Source organism: Lycorma delicatula, chromosome 2, assembly GCF_047948215.1.
Source record: "Lycorma delicatula isolate Av1 chromosome 2, ASM4794821v1, whole genome shotgun sequence".
Classification (NCBI taxonomy): domain Eukaryota; kingdom Metazoa; phylum Arthropoda; class Insecta; order Hemiptera; family Fulgoridae; genus Lycorma; species Lycorma delicatula.
This window is the reverse complement of record NC_134456.1, coordinates 53,356,130-53,369,523: the sequence shown is the minus strand read 5'-3', so window position 1 is coordinate 53,369,523 and position 13,394 is coordinate 53,356,130. Positions and strand designations below refer to the sequence as shown.

The following is a 13,394-nucleotide window of genomic DNA, read 5'->3' as shown; positions in this document are numbered from 1 at the left end:
TAGGCAAATAAAATTTTAATTAATGAAATGTTTGGATCTTACAAGGGGAAGGCACATCGGTTCATATCCACTTCATCTCCTTTTTTTAAACTATTTTTTTAATATAAATACATTCATTTATTAATAATTATTGATTAACTTCTGATTGTAGAAAAAAATTATAATAAATAATAATTCAATAATAACAATAAAAATAATATATATGAAAAAATACCAGAAGTTATTAATGAAATAAAATTTTATGTATTTTCATTTCAAAAAAATATGTATATGTAATTTAATAGGCGTACAAGGAATTAATGCGGTGTCCACATTAGATTTTCTTTCTATAATTTTTTTAACAGGTAATGATAATATTTAGATAATTTTTTTCTCAAATAAGAGTCACTTTTAAGTCGAGTTTATTTATTCAGCGGCATGTGTTCTAAAAATTAGAAAAAGACTGGTAAATGGGGACTGTTGTTTGGAGAATAAAACGTAATGAATAAGTATACGTCGCCAAACATCACTAAAAGTAGTGATTAATCATAAAAAGTATCAATAGATATTCAAGCACTGGTAAAATACCATACTTTTAAGTGAAAAATCCTCATTAGAATGAATAAAAAGGAAACGTTTTGAACAATTCAAAACAAATTCGAAAAGTCTCGCAATTAATTTTCTTCCTATATATTGATGATGGATCAAATAATCTTAAAGCTCTTTACATTATTAAAATAATTAAAAATAATATTATTTGTGAAAATTTTGTTAGAAAGTTCATATAACGATTTACAAATTCTTCATAAGAACTTATAGACATCATTATACTATAACAAATTTTATTACATTATTGTACTTGCAACAACTGAGAATTACTTCTATTAATCTTTCTTGTATAGACATCATTATACTATAACAAATTTTATTACATTATTGTACTTGCAACAACTGAGAATTACTTCTATTAATCTTTCTTGAGATAAACTTTTTATTATATTCTAACCAATATAAGAGGCGTGAAATAGTGCGTGGTGGCCAGCTACTATTAGCGTCGTGGAGTAGGGGGTGTGGCCATATATGCAGTAGAATCTTTGTAAGTGGTTTAAATTATATTTTCTACAAAATTTTAACTTTCGACTTAGACTGTTTTCAGCTATTATTTATTGTCAATATTTCTTTAATTTATCAATATTACTTTATATTTTGTTTAATGTTGACATTTTCTATAATCTCCCCGGTATCTTCTGACTATTGCTGTTCAATAGTTGAAACAATACGTATAATGTTAGTTTTAGAAATTTATATTTTTACAATAATTGGGTGTTTCCTACTTTCCATTTTTTTAAATTAATCGCTAAGCGTAGTCCATGCATTATAATTCAAAATATTAAAATGTTTTTCTCACGGACCATAATTCACACAATTTTTTATAGTTCTTTTTTACTGTAACAAGCCTTATAAAAACCATACGTAAATCTTATTTGAAATATTATGTGAAGCATCCAGTGATACTAAAAAACAAAACAAACATGTAATGAATACATAAAGAATCGTAGAGTCCAGAAAGTAAATAACACATAATCAGGATAATAGAAAGCCGCAAATATATCATCATAATAATCAACCTATTTTATTTATAGTTGTACGATAGTAATGTGCTCCGTAATAATAAAATATTAGCTTAATCAGTGATAGAACAATCCCGACTGTTATAAATCAGACCGCTAAACTAATCATAATACCACTTTTATTCTCAATAATAACCTAGAATTAGTATAAGCATCAGATTGCAAAATCTGATAAATCTTATAAAGTGTTAGTGATCGCTACAGTGAGAATTATGTTGTTCAATCAAAACTTTTATCGATAACTGCATGATCGATCATTGAATGTATGGAAATAGGAATATTTTTTGCTTAAAATAAAGGAGTAGAAACTATATTTGAGAAATTCAGTTTTAGTTTATGTAAGATAAGGAAGTTTCCTAAATGATAAGTTTTAATTCGCTTCATAAAGCATTATTATTTGAAATTGTTGTAATTTATTTTTTAATACGAATGAGTGAATTTGTTGGGCGTATACTTGTAATTTACAAGTTTTCAGCAAATTTAAAATACTCTTGAGATTATTTATTACATTTTATTTCACCTCAAAACAGATATAACTATTTATGAAATTATTTTTATGATGATAACGATGCAGACAAAAAATTATTTTTCGTCAGAACTCAGCGCAATTTGAATGAGTAATCAGCGATAAGTTTATTTTATCAAAAAAGGACAATAGACAAAAAGACTCGTCCCATATATGGAGCCCTGGATTAGAAGGGACGTGGTGAAATTGGGTTCTTTTTGACGCAACTACTCTCGGGGCATGGCTGATTTAATGCTTACCTACACACATATTTAAGAAAAAAGACACCCCCGCCGTGTATGTGCTGTGAGGAGCTAGGTACCTATGAACACACCTTTTACAGGTGCATATGTTGGGTACAGACAAAGGAGAGGCTGGGAATAGGAGGACTCACTCCAGAAAATACTATCAACTTCATGTTGACGGGAAAAGAAGAATGGGTTACGGTTGAACAGCTTACCGCAAACATCATAAAGAAAAATGTGGTAAAACTTCGAGAATGGGACGCGGATTAATGCGGATGTACCAACCAGGATGGAAGACCTACATTTGAGCATAAATGCCTGGTATAATACCTCCAAGATTAAGGAGAAGAAATCGACCGGAGAGCGACAGGGAGATAGACAGTCTCCTGCGGAGCCTTAGCTCCTTCGCGCTTGCGTGGATGGACGACGGTGATGATGCACGGGGACTCTCGATCTCCTGAGCTCGAAGACACCTCCCGGGCTGTGTTATGCTTAATTGCGGGTCTGCTCCTGGGAGGGGAGTTGGTATGATAGGAGGTTTAGTCGGTAGGACACAGGAACACATACGCACATTAATAACATCTTGCGGAACCTGTTAGCGAGTCCGACACTTCGCCCGTAACTGCAGTTTCCTCCGACTCACCAAAAAAAGAGAAAAAAGTCTATTCTATCAAACGACCTGTTCGGCGGAATAATCAATTTTTAAATTTTTTACTTGATGAATAATTCACTACATGAGCTCAAACTTTTGTACTGGAATATGAAATGGGAATTTTTGCCTATGAAAAATATTACATGATTAACCGGGAATTTGAACCCAGGACCTCTGGATGATAGGCCGAATCGCTACCACTGCGCTACGAAGATTGGGAATTGTCTTACTCATCTTTCCCACCAAAAATAATGGTGCCCGGGTTTATTTGTTTGTTTGTATTACGTACTCAAATTTTTATTCTAGCTGCTATTGGCGCAGAGCGGGCCAATGGTGGTGCGCCGGGCGGCTGCGCGCAGCGCACGAACGATTCATTTGTTCGAACGATTTATCTAAAATTATATTTTTGTTTTGGGGATAAAAATGGAAAACGTTGGAGTTAGATCTGTGTTAAAATATCAAATTCAAGATTCAGCTAAAAATGTTTAGGATTTTGAAGCTTTTCGTTCTAAAAGTTTTTGTTTTTGGTACGCTAAATTCATAGACCTTATTTAGTAACAATTGACAAAAAAATTTAACACGATCATATGTAATGAAACATTTTCGCGGCGGACCACAGCCGCGATATAATTAATTCTAATAAAACCTTTGCTAAATTATATTAATTAAATTAAGTTTGCTATAAACAGAAATGATATTATTATAGAAAATACAGGCAACTTTTTGTAACTTTCTTTTTTTTTAATATAAATATGTTAAATGAATACTTGAAATGGATTAATCAATAATAAATAATCAACTAATATTATTATTTATTTATTTTATTATTTATTTGTTAATAAATTTAACAAATAAAGTCTTTAAATAAACTTTTCAAATGTATTAATAATCAGCTTAGGTAAACGGTTATTGAAATGAAATCTAAAGTAAATATGAAAGATCGGTTTTAAAATGTATAAATTTATAACTCGATTTCGATTATTAAAATTACTGTAATTCAATAAGTAATTAAGAATTGCAACTCTCTGATTTTAAAAAATCTTTTAGTTTATTTAATCGTCGAAATTTTTTTTTGTAACAATCATGAGCAATTTTCTTTGCTAATTAAATACATAAAATAATAGCTTTAAATAATACAATTTCTGAAGGCTAATATCTAATATTAGTGAAAAAAAAGATAAATTTGAATGTAATTCTAAATAAAATACTGTAATTATTGTTATCATTTTTAAATAATCTTTTAAAAGTAATATGTAGCACAAAAATGTATTTCTAATTTATAACATTTCCCAAAATTAGAACGGATGAGCAACATTATAAAGATTTAAAAAAAAAAACACGTAAAAGAAAATAATACATTAATGAATGCAATATTCAATTAGAAGAAAGCAGATGTTTTTAGTTAAATATTTTAATATTATTAAAATTGGCTAAATTTGTCGCTAATCCCTTAAACAATGAATTGATACTTTTGCAAAGCAGGTGTTTGTTGCTGTTGACAGAAGAATGATTAATTCTGTGTGTTTATATCAAGAGTCAAGCTGTATGCATTTGTATTTGCGCGCGCGCGCGTGTGTTTGTGTTTGTATTTAGATGAGTTGAGAGCGTGCTACAGTGTATTGAATGACGGTTTCTAGTTTAGTAGTAAAGACAGATAGGTTGCCTTCAAAACATGACTTTTCCGAATTTGAATAAAGGAAGAATATTATTATAATATAGAACATACTACAGTGTATATACAATATTCTATTATATGACTAGTAGATATATATAAATCAAATTGGTTGCACTGAATGCCAGATGGTAAATTAAGTAGAAAAGAAAAAAAATACGCATAAAATAGAGAGAAATGATGAGAAGAACAAAAAGAAATGTATATATATATACTCAGCGTACGCAACATCGTTCTTTGTAAAATAAAAAAAAAGGAAGAAATATACGGCGACGATATTTTGGCAGCCGTTTCCATCTCCATGAGTAACCCCTGTTACCAGTTGTAGTAAATAGTGACTGCTTAGAGCAGCATTGCATGGCACAGCTGAAGCAGCAGGCTGTTGCGAGTTGTTCAGTAGTTGTTTAGTTGTAGATATTTGTTGAGTTTGCCAGCTTATAATTAAATCAAGGGTTAATAACCTTTTCAAATTACCATAACAAAACTAAATTCTTTCCGATTTATTTATCTTATAAATATATATATATATAATATTCAAATGAAGTAATATTAAATAAGCTTCTTTAACCATGTTTAAATTACAAACCATTTATCTTTACTTTTTATCACATCCAAAATTCAATTTAAGGCAGTGTTTGGTTTTTTTTATTTCTAAAATACAAAATTTTAAATTGACTAGATGGTTTTTGCTTCCTTGTAAAAGTACAAGGAAGTATTGTAATTGCGAAAAAATTCGGTTTTCTGATTTCAACGGAAGTATCCATTTTGACTAGTTCAGCGTGACGTCTATACATACGTACGTATCTCGTATAACTCAAATACGATTAGCCGTAGGATGTTGAAATATTGAATTTAAAACTGTTGTAACATCTAATTGGGCACCTCCCCTTATGAATGCAATCGACTAAGCCAAAAGTGTCCAAAAAAGCTCAAAAACCAAAAAAATTCGGATTTTGGACTTTCTCTTAACTGCAGTAATAAGCCCTCATACGATATATCATAACTTATACTTATTTTCATTGGTTCCAGAGTTATAACCAAATAAAATTTTAATTAATGAAATATCTGGATCTTAGGGGAAGGCACATCGGTTCAAATTAGACTTCAACTTCTTTTTTTATTTTTTTAACTTTTTTTTTAAATTAAATATATTGATTTATTAATAATTATTAACCTCTCGTTGGAAAAAAATTATTCAATATAATTCAATAACAAAAAAATATATATATATATATATATGTGTGTGTGTGTGTGAAAAATATCAGAAGTTATTAATGAAATATAATTTTATGTACTTTTCATCTTAAAAAAAAAAAATGTGTATGTATAATTTAATAGACGAACAAAGAAGTCAGGTAGTGCCCAGATTTTGTTTTTCATAAGAGGAAATCTTTTTTCATCATTTAAACGCAGAGAAAATAGAGGAAAGAAAGATGTAAATGTAATGGATGAAGTATGTAATTAAATCTTTTAAAAATTCATTATCACCTTTTTTTTTATAATAAAAACAAATTTAATTCATTATGATAAACATTTTAATTTTACGTATAAAATTAACATTTATTTATTAAGCAAATTACAAGTTGTTGGTTTTTTCATTTTAAATTAAACATTTAAATCTTAACCATATGATCTAAGTAACAGCTGTTAAACACACCCTAAAAGTTGTTACTTCGGTGAGGTCAATGTATGATTATTAATAACTGATGTTCAAATTGCAATTACTTAAAGTACTTACAAATTATTTTTTTTGATTATAAGTTCTTTTTTGTAAAAGTTAGCAAGAAAGATTATTTTACGATTGTTCTGAAAAAAAAAAATTATTTAACATAGTTATTTTTGGACAAAAATATTTATAGTACTCATATAGTAGGAAGATACAAATTATTAATAAACAACTCTAATACAATAAAATCCTTTTTTTACAGTAATTTTTACTAATATATCTCAAAAAATTTATCCAAAAAAAAATCAGTTTTTATTACAATAAAAGGAAAAACATTTATTACGATTTTCTAAGTTATTATTTGCGTTTGCGAATAGGGCACACCAGGTTCACTCATGGATATCTGATGATGCAAACAGATGCACCCCTTTGTGCTAGCTGCAACTGCCAACTAACAGTGCACCACATCCTTGTGGATTGCATTTGTTATGCAGCATTACGTCGCAAGTTTAACCTAGGGGCTAACATGCAAAGTATTTATAACATAATGAAACGATTTTATCTTTTGTTTATGATTTCTTAGGGCTCTCCGTTTATATTCAAATATTTGGATTACTTTAGTGTGTTTCAGCTATTTATACCATTTGCCGTAAAGCAGATGGTAATTTTTCTATTTTAAATAAGGTAAAGGCTTTTTCCTTTTAAAATATTTTTTAACGTTACTGGATTTTAGTTTTTAATTCATTTTTAATTTTCATTTTTTAAATTTATTTAATTATAACCAATGTATTGTATCCGAGCCATGATAATGAGAAAGCGTTTTTCACCCAGGAAAAAACTAATCATTTAAACCAAGTTACTGAAGAAATTATTCATTCAACATTTCTATGCGTTTGCATTTACCGATATGCTATCTTTGATTAGTACATTAATTTTATATAAATATGTTGTTATTTATTTTTAAAGATCAACAGTATTTTCTTATTTCTAACAAAACAAATTACTGAACTGTTTTTAGTATTTATAGAACACAATATTTCGGCTTACATGAAAGGAGGACATTATTATGCCTTAATAGTAATTTTTGTATTATAATTTATAGAATGATGTAAAAGTTCTTGTAACAAATTTATTAATTTTAAATATAATTTCTTCATTTAAACAATATTGTTTAATATTTTAAAGCAACCCAACCAATATTACTCAGCTGATGAGTTTTTGAATTATAAAAATTAGGTATACCTGAAAAATTTGTGAATTTTTGTTTAATTTTTTTTAAAAGTTTTTTCCACCGTTTTTCTAAATTCTCGTAGGCAAATGATGGGAAAATTTACTATCTGTAGAAGAGACAAACAGTCTACCACTCTTGATGTGATCTGTATATTATATAAAATGATGTTCTAATTGAATAAAACTTCTATTCATTTATTTACTAACTTAAAATATTCTTAATTTTTTACATGACAAAGGGAATAATTAAGTTTACTGAAATCCGCAGAACATAATTTAAATGTAAAGAAACGTTATTAGGATAAAATAAAGCTATTCGTCCATGAGTGTATATATATATATATATATATATATATATTAGAACGATTAAGATATCGTGCCATTTTAGCTGCTAATCTAACGTTGTCACTTATTAAAAAAAAAACGAATCAATTACTAACTTGTTCCAAATATAGGTTAATTTGGTAGTTATAGGTTTAGGGTTATACTTAATTTTCATTTTTGTCTCACTTTAAATTAATCAACTTTATATACTTTTATATTTTTATAAATATATATATGTATATATATATATATAATTTATATTTTGTAGAAATTTATATTTTTGACGGCCGGTCATAATTAACAAACACTTCAGACTTAGATTGGATTTTTTGTACAAACACTGAATAGAAAAAGCTCAGTAGGTTTTCATATGACGTTTAACGTGTATGTCAGCCGATAAACCTACCCTACCGAGCCAAAAAGTTAGTATCCCTAAAGGATCCCATAACCCTAACACGGAACCACTGGATATTTCGCCAAAACTCACACAACACCACCTTGCAAAAAGAGATCAAAGATAAGGGAAAACAACAGCTAGTCATAAAGGGGCAATTTTTACCCATAAAAGAACAACGAAACTAAAATATATATCCTACTCAAAGAGCTACTCCGAGTAACTGCACCTATTCCCGCTTACAATCCGAGTTTGGGGTATTTTTTCCCAGCGTCAGAACAAAACTTTACTTATCAACGATTTTGAGTCGACCTAATTAAATATACATAACAACACATTGCTTTTCACAAATACTATAGTGCTACTTAAGAAGCATTTAGTAGTTTTCTTTTATGTAAACCCTCGACTATCAGCATAATTTTGTGATTTGTGCAAGTATCATGATAAATCTTTCTAAAAAACGTTTAGGCAGATTTCTATAAGAGATTTTCGTATCCATTAAATTTAGTCCAGAACATAGTCCACATTCACCTGGAACTGGCATTAAAAAATATTTTTAATAACTTGAAAAGGAGGCTAATCGGACTTTGAATAAAAGCTGCATAAATTTATGGCTGAATTAATATCACTAATATTACAAAATATTACAAATCCAATTTACAGTTTTATTTCGTGATGAATTAATGTAACATGGCTGGTTTTATTTCGTGGTATATTCACCACGAAACAAACGGTAAATTGGGTTTGTAATATTGAGGTAACAGCCATGTTGCATTAATTCAGCCAGAAATTTATGCAGCTATTATTCGAAATCCGTTACTCTCTTTTTCAAGTGTGATAAAAAATTAACTAAGCTTGATTAATTAATTTATTTTATACATTACGTAATTATATTACGGTATTTTTGTGATTGGAAGGAATATATGAGAGCATGTCAGTCATATGTTCATAAAATATTACTATGTATTAATTTATTTAAATTATTTTATGACAACAAGAAACCTATTACAAAAAAAAAATTTACCATATAATTAACATATTATATGCTAATCAATATAACATATTTCGGCTTCGTCACGTAAACCGTTCGTGTTAGGGAGCCTATTTATGACGGTATATCTTAATATTAAACAAAATAGCCTACATACCAGTTCCATTTCTTTAAGGATTACGCTAATCCTTTTACATATGAGTAGTGTATAAATTAGGGTTTTTATTTTTTCAACTTGTCATTTTTAATTTTACTCGCTTAAATAGCTTAATTTTTAATTTTATTCATACAAGTGAATTAATTTACTCTTTATTTATTATTTATTCATATATTCTTTTTTAGTTGTATATGCATATATTAATCTTGATTTAATTTTAATATTATTAATGATTTTAAATATACGTGTCCTAATTAATAATAATTAAATAGTTTATTATTCGGTGCGCTTATCAAATTTTTACTCGACGAAAAAAATGACATCGGGTAATACAATTTGGTAACGAAAGAAAAAAAAATTGAGTATGTTTTTTGATCTTACAAAAAAAAAAACTATAAACCGAATTGAAGGATGTTTTTTTTTCTATAACATTTAGTTAAGAAGTGATTTTACCAAAACAAGAAACTTGTCTTCGTATTTTTATAAAATTCAGAAATCACCTTTATTCCCTTTCTTTTTCTTTCTTACTTTATTCCTAAGCTTCGAGATTTTGATAAAACATTTTAAAGAAATATGTTCACAGTCAAAAAAGTTGTTTTTTGAGCCATACTAAACAATTTTGTATTTTGCCACAAAATTACAAAAATAATAACTCTGATTACATTACTATATTAGATTAGTAATCCACGTGCTCCTCTAGACTAAAATGCTTTGATCCTATTAATACTGAATGGATTAGTTTTCTACACTCTTTACGGATCTCGTTTTGCTATTACCTGTCAGTCTTAATTCCGCTCTGATTTATGGTATCTCCTTCACCGATACCTAAGTCATGGAACCACAGATTATCAATCAGGTTAATTTCTGGACTCCAGGGTATTGGTTTGAGCAAGCATCAAACTGGTTTTCATAGATCAATGAAGCGTTTTTTTTTTTCGATATATATAAATTTCCTTGAGAGGCCTCTGTACTGAAGTAATCAAAACCAACTGCACAGTTTCACAAATTGTATTATTGTTCATAAAATCGTTTATATCTAACAAGTTAGAGATGCTCGTGAAGTGACGTATCTTCAGACCATTATGTCATTGTCACCTTATTCAATTACTGGTGTCAGCAGCAAAGGTCAGAAAAAATTTATTATTTTATTTTTTCCTGTGTGTTTGAAGCTCTCCACAGCTTCTTTGAGCGTTTTTAAATGTGCCTTAAGAGACTTCAATCATTATTTTTATGACCGAGATTTATAAGTGATTTACTTATTAAAAAATAGGAGCCAAGACCTCATTCAATCCTTTTACCACTATGCAGTATGTAAATATTTTCACAGAAGGTCTTTATTTTCTTTGGAAGATATTATAAGCAATTTGATTGTTTTTTTTTCCTAAAAATTTGCAATAATTTTCGGTCTTGTCTACAATATGTCCTCCTTGGACTTCAGTCTGCCATAATAATGATTTATTCACCCTTCAAATACTCACTCGAAACTCTTAAGTGCTCGATTAGTTTACATTTACTTTAGACACTTTTAAAATGCCAACAATTCGTCTTTATGATTTACTAACTTTAATTAAACCTATAATTTTTACTGTAATTTAATCGCGTTTTGGAATTGATTTTTTCTCATATTGAGTAACCACACAAAATGAGTCTAATATAACGGTAACCTAAAAGTCAGCCCTGGAGTAATATTAAAACCAGCTGATTAGAGGAAACTGGTGAAACAGATGGGCCAACAAAAACTTTCATACAAATGAGAAATATCATATTGGAAGTTTAAAGCAGAAGGTACGAATTTGAAAGGCACTAAAACTATTCTAAAACAGAGTAGTTTAGTTTTTAAATTATATTTAACTTGTTAACTTTATTTTTCTGATTTTATTTAAAGTAAAGGTAAATTTTTTAACACTTTAGCGTAAAATTGATAAATTGTTTCTTACCTCACATTTGAAAGGACAGTATACTCGACATTTAAAGTTTTCTTCGCTTGTGAACTGTTTCAACTGTAACATTTTTTCTAAGCCAGAATTATTCATATTTAATTTAGATGTTAGAGAATGAAAGAAAATTAGAATACAGATACAAATTAAGACAAGTAGACGTAATAATTGATTTTTTAGGGGTGATCTTAAACTGACATGTAAATTTATTAAATCTAACATCATTTAGTCTATTATTTCGATGTGTGCGATCATTGAAAAAATTATATTTCCGGCTATATCGATAAGATTGCGCGATAAATTTTCCAAATTATTTATATCACATTAACACAATTTTCTAAAACTTTCGATAGCAATTTTTTTCTACCCTCTTTGTACTCTTATGTATTTCTTTCTACATATCTTTCTATTCTGCAGTAGTTTTTATTTTAGATTTGTTTTCTTTATCGTAAATTAATTTAATAATATTATAATGTTTGTTTTAGCTCAAAGTTTTTATTTTATGTATTATCTAGTTATGTTTATTCAATGTGACATCTAAAATGATTGTAGGCAACTTTCTCAAGAATAAAAAACTCTAATAACAATCTTAGTAGATAAATTAGAAATGGTATCTTGAGTGAGACAGATATACTATTGTATAATTAGCATGCCAAGCTTACAAAAATGTAGCTAATATTCAGTAATAAATAACTTTCACTCATTTCATTTTAGGGATTAGCTGTAACTATTATTCCTCTCAGAGAAAGCATTAAAGCATTAATATTCTCAGGGAAAACTCTGCCCGGAGCAAGGTGGTTTATATCGTTTTACAATGCTTTATATTATTTTACAGCCATCATAAAGACTGATTGCTGGCAAAACAAACTTTTTGATATAAACCCTACCCCAGGAATGGATTGCAAATGTACACCAGGAAGGCAAATGTATGTACGTTTTCAACTTGGTTGCACTGTTCAGTTAGACAGTTTTTAAATATTTGTTATTTAAAATAAGTAAAAGCATATATATATATATAACATAAATAAGAAACCTGTGAGCATAAAACTTTGGATTTGAAACGTAATTGTGAGTACTGCAGAAAGGTTGAAAGAGAAAACAGAGAAAATTGTAATATGTTATGTGTTAATGTAATATACTTAATTATTTGACAAGATTATAAAGAACATTTTTTAATCATATCTGGGAACGAGAGTATTTGTGTCAAAACTTCGTTAAAAATCAACTAGTTTGGTGAACTTAACGTTAATACTAGTTTAAAATTTAATACTAAAATGAGTCAAAATATTCAATAGCTTAACTACAAGAATTGATTAGAATACTATATGAAATAAATTAAGATGGTAGAAAAGATATGCTGAAAATACTGGATTATGCTGTTATTAAAAGAAGCAAAACGGAACGGCGTAAAACCAAGGTTCACACGACGAACAACAAAAAAATATATTTTATTACGATATACTTCTCCAAAATTTGAAATTAATCTTAGAAATCAATGTTGTGCTGGATGGTATAACTAAAGAGATAACGTAACATAAATATAAATCACTCCAGAAATGCTATAGTTATTTTCACGAACAGCAATCACCTCATGTTACGATTGCTAGGAAGAGTAAAAGTCCAGTGAGAAGTAGTTTCCCGTTACCTAGTATACTTTTACATATTTAGAATGCTAAGCCCTTTAATTCAAGCTTATATTTAGTCTTATACTGGTGCTTGCTTTAAAATGAATAACATTATTTAGTAACTGATACTTCTTAATCCTTTAAATGGATCACAGAAATAAAAAAATTGTTTCAGTCGTGAAATAAAAGTTTTACAAACTTCCTATACTCACTTGGATATCAAGAATAAATGTGCGGAAAATATAGAAATTTAGGTTGAAGAATGTCTTTTAAAAATCGCCGTCTTTTTCAAATGTTTAAAAATACTTCACATTTAACAGTTTTTCATCGTTAGTTAAACCGATTAAAAAGAAAATTTCATTTTAAAAAATCAACGAACCACAAAA

General features: G+C 28.3%; 1 long non-coding RNA gene across 1 annotated transcript in view; it reads left to right on the top strand.

The window, feature by feature from the left end:
* The window catches only part of LOC142320168 (uncharacterized), a 269,581-nt gene that overhangs the window by 81,043 nt on the left and 175,144 nt on the right, over positions 1-13,394 (top strand). The gene's annotated exons all lie outside the window — the stretch shown is intronic.